Source organism: Eretmochelys imbricata, chromosome 19, assembly GCF_965152235.1.
Source record: "Eretmochelys imbricata isolate rEreImb1 chromosome 19, rEreImb1.hap1, whole genome shotgun sequence".
Lineage (NCBI taxonomy): Eukaryota > Metazoa > Chordata > Testudines > Cheloniidae > Eretmochelys > Eretmochelys imbricata.
This window is the reverse complement of record NC_135590.1, coordinates 16669773-16684239: the sequence shown is the minus strand read 5'-3', so window position 1 is coordinate 16684239 and position 14467 is coordinate 16669773. Positions and strand designations below refer to the sequence as shown.

General features: G+C 47.3%; 1 protein-coding gene across 1 annotated transcript in view; it reads right to left on the bottom strand.

Moving 5' to 3' along the window:
- HIVEP3 (HIVEP zinc finger 3) overlaps positions 1-14467 on the bottom strand; it is a 405815-nt gene that overhangs the window by 164418 nt on the left and 226930 nt on the right. The window contains exon 4 of the mRNA XM_077837918.1: positions 3588-3693. The gene's annotated coding sequence lies outside the window, so the exon portion shown is untranslated. The remainder of the gene's footprint in view (positions 1-3587; positions 3694-14467) is intronic.

Below are 14467 nucleotides of genomic sequence, written 5' to 3'. Positions count from 1 at the left end.
TTATTTACACCTGAGCTCTGCAGATGTAAAATGCCACCAGATTCCCCACTCTTTCACACCAGTGGTGGCATTTTACACTTAACTTTACCCAGCTGTCAGTGATTACACAAGCTGCAAGGCCACAGACAAATGCAGCCCTCTCTGTGCAGGGTACATACATTTTTGGGGTGTGGGTAAAGGCTGAATCTTGCTAATTATTTCCTCCCAGTCAAGAGCTGCTGAATGGTTTCTTCTCAAACTCTCCAAAAGAATAGTGCCCCAATTCAGTAACGTTTTGTGCAACTGAAATCAAGGGGTTAGAAAAGAAACATTTAGGCAGCCTTAGATTGGTTACCATTGAGCCCGCTAGGGAAAAAAACTTCTCAGAATTTTTCCATCAGACGTAGCTCTATGTACGCAAAAGACTCCTCTGCTCAGCCTCACTGGGAACATTCTCAGCCTTGCACAGCAAATAACCTTCCCTCTCCCAGTTGCACAAGGAAATCTTGCTCACCTGGTGGCCACGGAAACTTTTCTGCATACAGAAATGGACCAGCATGTTGAGAACATGGCTAAATTCAAGCATCTGGGAAAGCCAATACTACACTGTGCCTGTCCTGGGATTAAAGGGAGAGTCTTTGTCTTGGCTGCCAACCGAAATACTGTGATATGGTGGGGAGTGAAGGTTTACTGCACATTTACTTGGGCCTGGAGACAGAAGAAACTAAAGGAAAACTAGTTATTTCAGTGCAAGAGGAGTGTACCCAAAACAACTGTTGAAATTCACCACTGATGTATTTCAGGGAGTTCTCAGGAGACCTACCACCAACTTGAGAGGATGGCTGGGCTGATTTCCCAAACCCTGGTACAGTCCCTGTTTCTCTGATTACTGCTAGACCATCCATGTCAGAGACACCTTATCCCTGGCACTCAGGAAATATTTCTCAACATCACATTTGCTTTTCCCTTTGGAATAAACATCAGGTATTTTCAAAACATTTTCTCAGAGGATTCTCTCCTTCGTATGCCCCTAGAAGTCCCGTGTACATAATCTCACACACCCTGCAAACTGTGCTAGCTGAATACCATGCTATTTTATCAACAGCTCTGTATATTTTTCAAGCACAAGCTCTAAACATTTCTGTTTGCCCAGTGGTTCTGCCTCTCTCCTTAGTTGTGGCCATGAGAACGTGATTTGTTTAAACAGGAAAACAAACAAGTAGAGTCTGCAGTCCCTCTCTCCATTTTCTCTGCCACACTTGCACATGAGGCATAGGCTTATCAGGATAGAGGGGAAGGAAAATTTGTGGGAGCTCCTTATTAAAGTACCAAGAGTATGCTGCCAGGGCACATACCCATTCCTTCAATAATCCATGGCTGACCCTGAGAAATCAGAGAGATCCATATTGTAGATGAAGATTAAAAATAATCTATTAAGAGTACAAATTATTCAATCTACTTCTCTTACACTTCAACAGTCCTGCACAGAGATGAAGGTGAAGTCAACAGAGTCCAAACATTCTCTACAGGGGGAACACTGGGGAAGCATCACTGCAAGTGAGAGCATGGTGTCCCAGATTCCATGAATGTAAAACTGCCACAAGGACAACTTTAGGGGGTTTACAGCTTCCCCAGCACTTTAATTAGTTAATAATTCAATTAGGACTGTTCATTTTGATGCACAATTAGAGTTTCCCTACCAAATTGTTTTATTTTACTTTTTTCCTTTTCTAAATAATAATTGAAATGAATGTTGTGCTGGAGAAAGGAGCCAGATTGAAAGCCCCAGAGAAAGAGACTCTCTGTCCACAGAACAGGAGCAACCCAGAAAATAAGAGCATATGTTTCCCTTGTTCCACCCCACCATGTGTCCTTCAGTCCTCCACTAGAAGGTTCCCTTCTAAGGCTGAGTGGGATTCACTCAGCGCCCCTCTGCTGAGGCTGTCAACAAGGGGGGCCAGTTAGTGCCATTATACAGTAGTAGGTTTTTTGGCTTTTGAGATGCCCCATCATCACCCCCCCAGTCCTCGATTCATTTCAGGCAGGCTACAGTTTTACTCCTATCAGAGAGTTGGATTCTGACTGTGCTGTGTATATTATTCTATGGGAAACAGAATGTAAAGTTTCTATGGCATTGAGGTTGTGTGAACCCAGCAGACAATGACAACTGCTAAGGAACATTAGTAGGTCTCTTCTGCCACATGCTCTAGGGGATCCCTGAAATGTACTAATACAAGTCAGGACAGGGACAAGAGCTATAAAGGAGGGGATGTTGGGGCATCCAGGCGCCTGCTTTCCAGATGATAAAGGCTAAAAGTGTCCTTGCCTGCTGACAATGATAATGGTCAAACAGACGAAGTAAGTGCTCAGAAGCCACGAGCTACCTATCAGCAGTAGAGCACAGCTCAGCTTCTATTGCTGACACTGCACGTCACCATGTCAATTGCCCCAACCATTTTCACTTGCCAGAGTTTTACTGGGCCAGAGACACTTTTGTGGTAGCTGCACAATTAGTCCCAATTCTCAAAGGCTACAGAAAATAAATAAATAAAAAATACCCAGTCCTTCCCATCAACACCGTATGTAGACTAAATATCCACACGTTCGCATGCAGCCGTTCAGTGCATGTCTCCATTTCAGAACACACCTCTGGCTGCCTTACAGGCGCTGTTAATTTCCATTGAGAAGGATTAGGGAGCTTAAACCATTACAGCTCATTTACATAAACGTCATACATTTTTAAAGCTACCTCATTTTATGCTGATGTGCAGGTGTTAATCTCCCATGAAATATTGAAAAGAATAAAATGCCCAACAGGTTCAGCCCTCTAAAGGCCCTTTACTCCACTATTCTAGCAAAGTTTGCCACTCTCTCTTACTGCACTCGTCTTGCAGATATTTTCTGTCTCCAGGTTTGGAAAGTCAGTAAACTTTGCTAAAGTTCATCTTCCTTTCCAAGTGCAAACAGAGGCATCCCATGAAGTGAGCTGTAGCTCAGGAAAGCTTATGCTCAAATAAATTTGCTAGTCTCTAAGGTGCCACAAATCCTCCTTTTCTTTTTGCGAATACAGACTAACATGGCTGCTACTCTGAAACCTTTGCTAAAGTAGTTACATATTTTAATCAGATGTTGCATGACAGCATCCCCATTATTTGCCACTTGCTTTCTTCTACTAACAACCCCTCCCCCTCCAAAAAAACCCAGCCATTCCAGATTGATGGCTCCCAAGCTGCCAGTGCTACCCGGTACCACCAGTGACAGTCCCAGACAGGACTCCCCGAGAACATCAGTTATACATGTACTTCAATTAACATTCAAACTGCAGTTTATTTATTTGCCAGTATTGGCACTTGGGCTGCCTGGCGAAGGATCAAGAGAAACAAGCCGTTCATGTTTACAGTATACAGGAGTCCTACATCCAGTAACTCCTGGTTACTCATTTACAGTGACCTCACTGGGGAGACATGCCTGAGTGTTACAACTGCCCTTACTTCACTTCTGGGCAAACTGCTGCGCCTATCTCTCCCCCCTCCCCCCACCTGACCACAGCTGATAAAAGGGAAAGAAACCCTCCCTGAACATTCATTGCCTAATCAGGATTTCATTACCTGCATCGACTCTGCTCCCATGCCCCCTGCATTGCAGCCTTCTCTCTCATGACTGTGGCTTGTAAGAGACAGGAACCCTGAGTCTCCAGGGGGATGTTCTGATGGGCTGTAATAGAAAAGGTTACTTTAAAGCTCCTTATTTGGGCAGTGATGTAAAGGGAAGTTGTTCAGTCAGCACCACCCACTTTTTCCATTCACTACACATTGTTTCCTGTTGTCAAGCAGCTGCTGTGGCTTTCGATACAGACAAGGGAATCCTTCAGCCCTTGGCTGGCTCTCATGCATTGCACAACTTGTTAACAGCGCATTTCTGAGACAACCATCTCCTGGGCCACACTCCTTATACTTCTAGCAAACATTTCTTCCTTTAAAATTTTGCAAAAATTCATCAAATCTTGACAATAGACAGTGATATAAAAACCTCTCTCTCTCTCTCTCTCACACACACACACACCGCCCCTCCATCACAAATGCTCACTTGTTAGCAGACTAGTGCCATCGGAAAGTTGCTAAGTGAGACTGTCATCACAATCGGTCTGAGAACCAATCTGCAGCAGTGGGTACAGATCAGACTGCATCTCACTGCAAGTCTCTCTTAAGCAGCCTGCCCTGCCTCCGGACTGTAAGGTGCTCAGATACCATGCTGGCAGGTGCTATATAACGATCTAAAGAGAATAAGACAGAACAAGGACTGTCTGCCCCAGCAAGAATCACTTGCCAAATCCCAATAAGGAACGAATGGGCTATGGGACCAGTGCTGTCTGCAGAAGAGCCTCTCTCAGGGACAGACACCCTGATAAGGGATGGGTAGATTAGCCTGAAGCCGAGCCACGTTGGAGTCCCGGCTACCAGCTGATGGGACTGGCCCTGCGGCTCAGCGCTAGTGCCGCGGAGCGGCTGCTGTGGACTCTGGCGCTTGCCTCACGGCAGCCAAATGCACCTACCAGGAGGACGCCGGCTGAGAGCAGAAAGCAGCCCCCTGGAGATGCCCTGCAGGCACCAGCGGGTCCGCTCAGACCCGAGCCCTGTGCACGCAGAGGCGCTGGGGGGAGGAAGAAAACAATCAGTGTGTGTGTGAGTGTGTGAGTGAGTGTGTGTGAGTGTGTGCGCGCCCCTACCCTCCCCGCCCCCACCTCTCTACCGCAGGCTCTGGCGTCTCCCCCTCTCCATCCTTCTCAGCCTGCCTCATCTCTCCATCCCCACATCCTCCGCCCCCGCATCTGGCCGCCCCCCGCCCCGTGACACGCGCCCTCCCACTTTCGCTCCGGCTTGTTTCCCCGCACGCGGGGCGCGGGCTCAGCCCCCCCGGGTCCCTCCCCAGGCCGGCCCGCAGGAGCCGTGCGGGGCCACGGGCCGGGCGGAGCCGGGCAGGGCTCCGGCGAGGGGCGATTCCGCTCCCGGTCCGGGACTCAGCGACCCGCGCGGAGCCCGCAGCTCGGGGCAGGGGGACTCCGACCCGCAGAGGGGTTATCACCTGCAGCCCACGCCCCAGCCCGGAGCTCGGGGCAAGGCGTGGGGACGGGGCACAGCCCAGGGAACCGGGAGCTGAGCCAGGAACAAGCCTGTGGCCCCTAGGAAAAGGGGGGATTTTGACTCGTGTTAACTAAGATGTGCCAAACATCCTGCGCTGGCCAAGGCAAGGGGGAGTTTTAACAGGTGTGAGCTGGTTCCCAGGATTTATCCTGAGCAGCTACCAGGGTACAACTCCAGCTTGCCTGGCCTACAGTTGGATCTGGACGTTTTTCGCAGCTGACCCGTGTTAACAGATGGTTTTTTTGTTTTATTGTGGACGTGGCCTTAGAGGCAAAGGTTGGAAGATGTGAAAATGCTGCCCCCCTCAGTCTGGGTCGGGCTGTCTACTCCCCTGGGAACTGGGGCACACAGTCTCTTCTCCGGCAGGGTTAAGAGGAGAGCCCTGCACACCCCTCCTTGGCGAGAGGGAGGGACAGGCTACAGGGATCGTTAACATCGGGCTTCCACCACAGGACGCTCTCCAGCTGAAAACAGAACGGGTACCTTCACAGCAGCACAGCACACAAGCCACCTGCATCTGGCAGCCACTTTGCACCTCCCCTGCCTAGCATAGGAGACACCCACTTACACTGGTTGTATGGCAATGTCGTAAGGGGACTCCTACCAGAGCCTCCACTGACCCACCCTAAGTCCAGCCTGCAAAGTCCCCAATCTGCACGCATTGAATCACTTGCTCTAGGCTGTTTAGCAAGTGCTCTCCCTTAAACAGATCCCATGCCAGCATGCAGAGCTCCTGAGCTGTTGGGAAGTACCACGAAGCTATGCCATGCTTCCAGCCTGGCCTCCACTGTGTGCAGGATGAACCAGGGAGGGGAGAGTCCTGCTGGGAGCAGGCAAGTCTGAAGCCCTTAACATTTGGTTACACTACTAGTTCCTGACACTGCATTCTTTGCACCCTGTAAGCCTCTCTCTGTGTTGCTTGGCCTTGCCATTCGGTGAGAGCCCTATGTGCCTCATGAAAGCAGAGCAACTACCTACAAGTATGAGAATATCTCTAAATTGCCCTGATCACACATTAGCCACAGCTGTGGGAAAGAAGCCAGGCTTCCAATTTCATTTTCATTCAGACTTTACATGTGGAAGCTTTCATGAGTGATGACACAACAATGACATCAAATCAGCTTTTCCACAGAATTGCTGCATGAAGTCTTGAGGACACTGAACTCGGCCCACAGACCAGAAAGCTGTGGGATACCTGTGTGCCTGACCTTACATGCTAAACTGTGTGAATGGGCAGTGTGCCTATGCCATCCTCAGCAGAGAACACACGGCCTGGGACAGTGTCAAAACTTATACTTATTCCTGGGGTTTGGCCTTACTGGAAACACAGAAATACTGCCACAACATAAACCGCATTCTAAGTGTCCTCCCCAAGACTAGGAGTTCCCCGGGTTTCTTTTTGGGACCTCCTCTGCCCTAGCATCCTAGTTCTCTACACCCCAAAGAGGCACTCTCAGACCCTTTATATTCTGGATGGAGCTAACCGGACCTCCAAGCCAGCATGACTCAGCAGGAAATACCCTGATCTTCACACCAACTTTTAGCACCTACACTACAGCAATTCAGCAGAAGAGCCCTGGATTCCTATACGGGGCTTTAGACTCTGTCGCTGTCATAGATTAGTAAAAGGCACATTGGGTGGATGTACAATACACACATGTTAAGAGGCCCACCGTATAATAGCTAATAGATTTTAAGAGGGGGACTTGTTCAGGAGGGATTTGGCATTATACTTACTTATCAAGAACTTCGGGGGGGGAGGCAGGGGATTAAGTCATTGTCACTGGTGCCCATAGCCGAACTGAATGGATTACCTTTATCTTTACAGGGGCAGACAAAATGTTTCATTGTAAAGAAAGGACGTGGCTGCAATAAGACAAAATGATCAGCCAAGGGAGACCTGTATGGGCTTGTTCCTGTTCCATGTGGTGATGGCAATGGATTTCAATGGGTGTTTTTAGTGGCTCCCATATACCATCAGGTTTCCAAGATGATGGATATAATGCATGGATTTAAGTCCTGAGATGATCTCAGAAGACAAAGCAACACAATGTGGAGCTTTGAATTCAGGCAGCCGTAGGAAATCATGTTTTTTTACAAACCACAAGAACAGCTTTGCATCTAAGGCCAGATCTACACTTAAAACTTTTGCCCGCATAATAATGTTGGTTAGGGATTGATTTTTTTTAAACAATATTTCCCCATAGCGCAGACAAAGATATACCAGGGGGAAAAGTGCTTTTGCCACGAGACCATATTTTGTTCAGGAACCAGTATAAGCTGTACTGGCAAAGCAATCTTTTGCCATTATAAGCTATGTCCACGTGAGGAGGCTTTGCTGATATATCTATACCTTTATTACTATACTGGCAAGCTTTTTTCTAGTGTAAACTATGCCTAAGACAAATACCCACTATTTTAAAAATCATTGCCAAGCCTTCATTCCCATCCCTCTGCAGGCTTTCCAATATCAGGGCATTATTAAAGCTGTGTGAGGTCCCTATAATGGAAATAGTGACTCTGACAGGCAAACAGTGGGATATGTTTTTCTGGGTGGACATCAATGGAATTGTATTTCTGTTCAGTAAACAGAAAGCAGCTCTTCAGGAAAATTAATCATTGGAAATCTACCACCAAAACCCCACACTGCCCGGTCCCCAGTCTGACACAGCACCACTTCATTTCATCCCCCAAATGCTTCAATATCAGAAATGACAAAACAGCAGCTAAGTGTACAGTAAAAATACATCCGTTTTGTGTGTGTGCACTGACTAATTCCTCACGGCTCCAACTCAGCTCCTCTCATTCATGGCAAAAAGGAGGGTTAGCCTGTGAAAGAGGGGTGGTTCTTATATTTAATTTTACACACCCACTCTCTTTCTCTCTGCTAAATTCACACGATGTAAGGAGGTGCAGCTGCAGTGACTTCAAGAGAGTTGCACCCATTTACTGATACACAAGGTGTGAATTTGACCTGTGTCTCTCCAAAGATGGCTAAGTGGCAAAGCCTTCACTGTGGTCATGCCACACCAACCAGAAAGATCCAAAAACAGCAAAACCAGAAGGGCAGTTATAGTGTATAACGTGACTTGGTGAATAATGGGCCTTGGTGAATATTTACACTGACTTACACTGACTCATCCTGATCAAAATACCTCCATCAAAAGATTAGCTTTCCCAACAGCCAGAGCTGGAAACCCCACCTAGCAGCTGAACATCCAGCTTCTCACCAGTTAAAAAAAAAAAAAAATAAACGAGGCTGCATCTAGAACTGAGCTGAGTGTTGTGGTGTTCTGCATGAGACAGAACAGAGTCCACGCTGCTTCCTCATAGCAGGATCAGCCCCACAAAGCCAGCAGGAGTAAGAACATCTTGGTGTCACTGAAGGTGGCAGACATGACTCGATGATGCACAGGGCAGATATGGGGAGTAGTTCCTTTTCTAACTCTAAATACACTTTAGTATTTGCATATTCACAGAATGAACTTGGTGCAGCTCTCACGCGAACGCTTTGAGAATCGTGAGGATACCTAACACAAGCAGATTTAACAGTCAGTTTGGTCTATCACTGACTCTAAGGCAGCGGGAAGAAAATCAGTTGTATCCCTATAATTTTGTAAGGTTCTCAGATGCCATGGTGATGAGTCTGGTAGAAATGACTTGATAAGATTAGCTAAGGAAATAGACAGATTCCCTCTGAAGCACATGATTCTCTTTCCCTTCTTCTCACACAGGGCATGCTGAAAGGGTCTCTCAGGAGCCACTTGTTGAAATTCCACCTCCCAATTTGATGGGAGGTGAGGAGATAATCTTGCTGCCTGTGATGGGAGTCCTGCCCTCTCTGCATGGTACTGATAAACCATCCCTACCTGAGAGCACTTAACCCCAGGGCTCATAAAAGACAGGTACTGAAGGGTGAATTGTTTGCCTTTGGAATGCATCCATTGCACCAGTCATCAGCTCTTTTCATGACATTTCCCAGGAGAAGATACCATCCATAGACCCTCTCTCACAAAACACACACATCACTCTAAGCTGCAGTCAATTGAACTCTGTGCCACATTGCCCATAAAGTCAGTATATTTTTCAGCTAAATAGTATAAACATTGTCATCGAAGTGCAATTAATACAAATGTGTTTGCCCAGCAGGTTTGCCTCTTTCCCTGGTTGGGAGAAAGTGTTTTCATTTAAACAGGAAAATAAAAGGAAAATTCCCCAGGGACTCTCCTCCTCCTGTCTGCAAACCTCAAGGATACATGGGGTTTAACAAAGGCTAAATGTGAACAGTTTTATGGAAGCCCTTTGTTAACATGACTGCCCTCCCAACAGGAAGACTGTCCACAATTCCATTATGATTAAAATAACCATACTTTACTTCACATTCAAAGGCTAGACTTTTCCCTCCCCTAAGCATTTTGACAAAGTTGCCAGGGAATATTTCCTCATACCCCCTCATTCCTGCTTACCTTATCCTGGCCCAGGATGTGCACAAGTTGCCTACTGTGTTGGAGTCCTCTTTGAAGCTGTTTACAGAATGAAGGAAATTGCCCTGTATCTCTCTTGTTCTGACCCTTTCATTGTTTTTCCTAGTTCTCTGAAGTTTAATCTAGCACAGAGGTTTCCAAAACAGTGGTCCACAAAGCCTGTTCTGGTGGTCTGCACAGTACTGGTTGACCACATGCTTCTCTAACTGTCTTCCTTGTTTCCAGCTGCTAAATTACATTAACAGAAGCTAAAATTACATTAAATATTTTTCTGATGTTACTTTTCCACATAAGCAATTTCTGTAGTTGCTCAGGTATGCTATATAATTGTAAATGGACAGGAGATGTCCATTACAAAACACCTCCACTAAGGTTTGGCTTAACCTATGAAAACATTTGGGAACCCTGTTCTAGAATTAGAGCCAAAAACTGTGAACTAGGACTCCTGGGTTTTTTTCCTGGCTCTTCCAATGACTCAGTGTACAACTTTGGCTATATCACTTTATCCCTCTGTAATCCAGTCTTCCCTACCTGTCTCATGAGTATTTAGGATGACTGTGTAAAGAGCTATATGATCCTCATGGAGTTATTACATTATAGGTTCTGCACTAGAACAGGGGACTGGGAATCAGCGCTTCTGGGTTGTATTTCCAGTTTTGGAAAGTTTGGGACTTCAATGGTTGAAGGAGGAGTAACATTTTCAAAAACACGTAAGCAACTTGGGGCCCAGAGTGTTAATGGAATTTAGGAGCCTAGAGATGCAGAGATTTTACAAAACAATCAATAAAATCAGTGGGAGTTAGGCATGGAGGTGCTTTTGAAAATCCCACTGTCTATTTACATCTTTAGGTACCCAAATACCTTTATAAATCTGGCTCTAGGGGACTAAGGGCCAGATTTTCAGCGGTATTTAGACACCTAATTTCCATTGGTTTAAGTCACTGAGTTGCTTTTGAAAATTTTACCCTAGGACTCCTGGGTTTTATTCTCAGTTCTAATATTGGCTGTGTGACTTCATGTCTTCTCTCAGTACCTCAGTCTCTTCATCTGTAAAATGGGGGTGATAATGTTACCGATCTCCCAGGGGTGTTGTGATACTTAATTACTATTTTGAAAGCATTCAGGAGACTCTCCGATGGTAAAAAGAATAGTCCCTACAAAGTCTCATTACTATTCCAGCATTTACATTAAAGACGCTTTAGTCCTGCTAAGTAACAGGCATGAGGAATCATTATGCCAATTTTAGACATAGCCCTGGTCTACACTATGAGTTTGGGTCAAATTTTGCAGCATTAGATCGATTTAACCCTGCACACATCCACACAACAAAGCCATTTTTGTCGACTTAATGGGCTCTTAAAATCAATTTCTGTACTCCTCCCCGACGACGGGATTAGCGCTAAAATTGACATCGCCGGGTCGAATTTGGGTTAGTATGGACACAATTAGAAGGTATTGGCCTCCGGGAGCTATCCCACAGTGCTCCATTGTGACCACTCTGGACAGCACTCTCAACTTGGATGCACTGGCCAGGTATACAGGAAAAGCCCCGCAAACTTTTGAATTTCATTTCCTGTTTGGCCACTGTGGCATGAAGTGCAGAGCTCATCAGCAGAGATGACCATGGAGTCCCAGAATCGCAAAAGAGCTCTAGCATGGAGCGAACAGGAGGTACTGGATCTGACTGCTGTATGGGGAGATGAATCCGTGCTATCAGAACTCCATTCCAAAAGACGAAATGCCAAAATATTTGAAAAAATCTCCAAGGGCATGAAGGACAAAGGCTATCACAGGGACTCACAGCAGTGCCATGTGAAACTTAAGGAGCTCAGGCAAGCCTACCAAAAAACCCAAGAGGCAAACACCCGCTCGGGGTCAGTGCCCCAGTCATGCCGCTTGTATGATGAGCTGCATGCAATTCTAGGGGGTGCCCGTACAACTACCCCGCATCTGTACGTGGACTCCTGCAAGGGAGTCTCCCCATGCAACAAGGATGAGGATTTTGGGGATGAGGAAGATGATGAGGAGGGGGAGGTTGAAGATAGTGCACACCAGGCAAGCAGAGAAACTGTTCTCCCCGACAGCCTGGAGCCAGTACCTTCCCAACTCTCCCAACCCAGGCTCCCGGACCTTCAAGACGCAGAAAGCAGCTCTGGTGAGTGTATCTTTGTAAATATAAGACACCATTTAAAAGCAAGCGTGTTTAATGATTAATTTGCCCTGAAGACTTGGGATGCATTCGCGACCAGTACAGCTACTGGAAAAGTCTGTTAATGTATCTGGGGATGGGGCGGAAATCCTTCAGGGACATCTCAATGAAGCTCTCCTGGAGTACTCCCAAAGCCTTTGCAAAAGATTTCTGGGGAGGGCAGCCTTATTGCGTCCTCCATGGTAGGATACTTTACCATGCCAGGCCAGTAGCACGTAGTCTGGAATCACTGCATAAGAAAGCATGGCAGCGTGTGATCCCGGTGTTTGCTGGCATTCAAGCAACATCCGTTCTTTATCTCTCTGTGTTATCCTCAGGAGAGTGATATCATACCTGGTTGAAATAGGGGAATTTTATTAAGGGGACATCAGAGGTGGCTGTTCCTGCTGGGCTGTTTGCCTGTGGCTGAAAAGAAATCATTCCCGCTGTTAGCCACGCAGTGGCGGAGGGGTGAAGCGGTCATCCCAGAGAATTGGGTGTGTGTTGGGGGGGTTAGTTGGTTTTGTGCTGCACGTTAATCCGAAAACATCAGCCCCTCCTTTTAAATGGCCAATGTGTCTTTTTCAATTTTAATCTCCCTTTTTTTCCTCCCACAGCTGCAACTGTTTCAAAGCTGTGACTAGCATCTCCGTCCCAGAGGCTAGCGCACATAAGAAGACAAAAAATCCCCACACTCATGATGAAATGTTCTCTAAGCTCATGCAGTCCACCCAAACTGAAAGAGCCCAGCAGAATGCGTGGAGGCAGACAAAATGAACACGAGGACAGGAGGGATGTACGAGAGGACAGATGGCTGGAGCAACAGGAGAGGTGGCGGGATCAAGAGGAAAGGTGGTGGCAGAATGATGAAAGGAGGCAGGATGCAATGCTGAGGCTACTGGAAGATCAAACTGATATGCTCCAGCATATGGTTGAGGTGCAGGAAAGGCTCAGACCACCACTGTAGCCCCGGCACGGACTGCCACTGCAGCCCCTGTGTAACCAACTGCCCCCCTCCCCAAGTTCCATAGCCTCCGCACCCAGATGCCCAAGAATGCGAAGGGGGGGAGGCCCTCTGGGCACCCAGCCACTCCACCCCAGAGGACTGCCCAAGCAACAGAAGGCTGGCATTCAATAAGTTTAGAAGTGCAGTGTGGCCTTGTCCTTCCCTCCTCCACCACCCCTCCCAGGCTACCTTGGCAGTTATCCCCTTATTTGTACGATGAATTAATAAAGAATGCATGAATTTGAAACAACAATGACTTTATTGCCTCTGCAAGCAGTGATCGAAGGCGGGAGGGGAGCGTGGCTGGCTTACAGGGAAGTAGACTGAACCAAGGGGGCGGGTTTTCATCAAGGAGAAACAAACAGAACTGTCACACCGTAGCCTGGTTAGCCATGAAACTGGTTTTCAAAGCTTCTCTGATGTGCAGCACACCCCACTGTGCTCTTCTAACCACTCTGGTGTCTGGCTGTGCATAATCAGCGGCCAGGCAATTTGCCTCAACTTCCCACCCCGCCATAAACGTCTCCCCCTTAACTCTCACAGATATTATGGAGCACACAGCAAACAGTAATAACAATGGGAATACTGGTTTCACTGTGGTCTAACCTAGTCAGTAAACTGCGCCAGTGCGCTTTTAAATGTCCAAATGCACATTCTACCACCATTCTGCACTTGCTCAGCCTATAGTTGAACAGCTCCTGACTACTGTCCAGGGTGCCTGTGTACAGTTTCATGAGCCATGGCATTAAGGGGTAGGCTGGGTCCCCAAGGATGACTATAGGCATTTCAACAGCCCCAACGGTTATTTTCTGGTCTGGAAAGTAAGTCCCTTGCTGCAGCTGTTCATACAGACCAGAGTTCCTGAAGATGCGAGCGTCATGTACCTTTCCCGGCCATCCCACACTGATGTTGGTGAAACGTCCCTTGTGATCTACCAGTGCTTGCAGCACCATTGAAAAGTACCCCTTTCAGTTTATGTACTGGCTGCCTTGGTGGTCCGGTGCCAAGATAGGATATGGGTTCCGTCTATCACCCCACCACAGTTAGGGAATCCCATTGTGGCAAAGCCATCCACTATGACCTGCACATTTCCCAGAGTCACTACCCTTGATAGCAGCAGCTCAGTGATTGCACTGGCTGCTTGGATCACAGCAGCTCCCACAGTAGATTTGCCCACTCCAAATTGATTCCTGACTGACCAGCAGCTGTCTGGTGTTGCAAGCTTCCAGAGGGCTATCACCACTCGCTTGTGAACTGTGAAGGCTGCTCTCATCTTGGTATTCTTGCATTTCAGGGCATGGGAAAGCGAGTTACAAAGTTCCATGAAAGTGCCCTTACGCATGCGAAAGTTTCGGAGCCACTGGGAATCATCCCAGACCTGCAACACTATGCGGTCCCACCAGTCTGTGCTTGTTTCCCGGGCTCAGAATCGGCATTCCACGGCATGAGCCTGCCCCATTGCCACCAGGATGGCCAAATTGCTGGGGCCCGTGCTTTGAGAGAAATCTGTGTCCATGTCCTCATCACTCTCGTCACGGCACTGCCATCGCCTCCTCGCCTGCTTTTGCAGGTTTTGGTTCTGCATATACTGCATGATAATGCGCGAGGTGTTTTCAATGCTCATAACTGCTGCAGTGATCTGAGCGGGCTCCATGCTTGCTGTGGTATG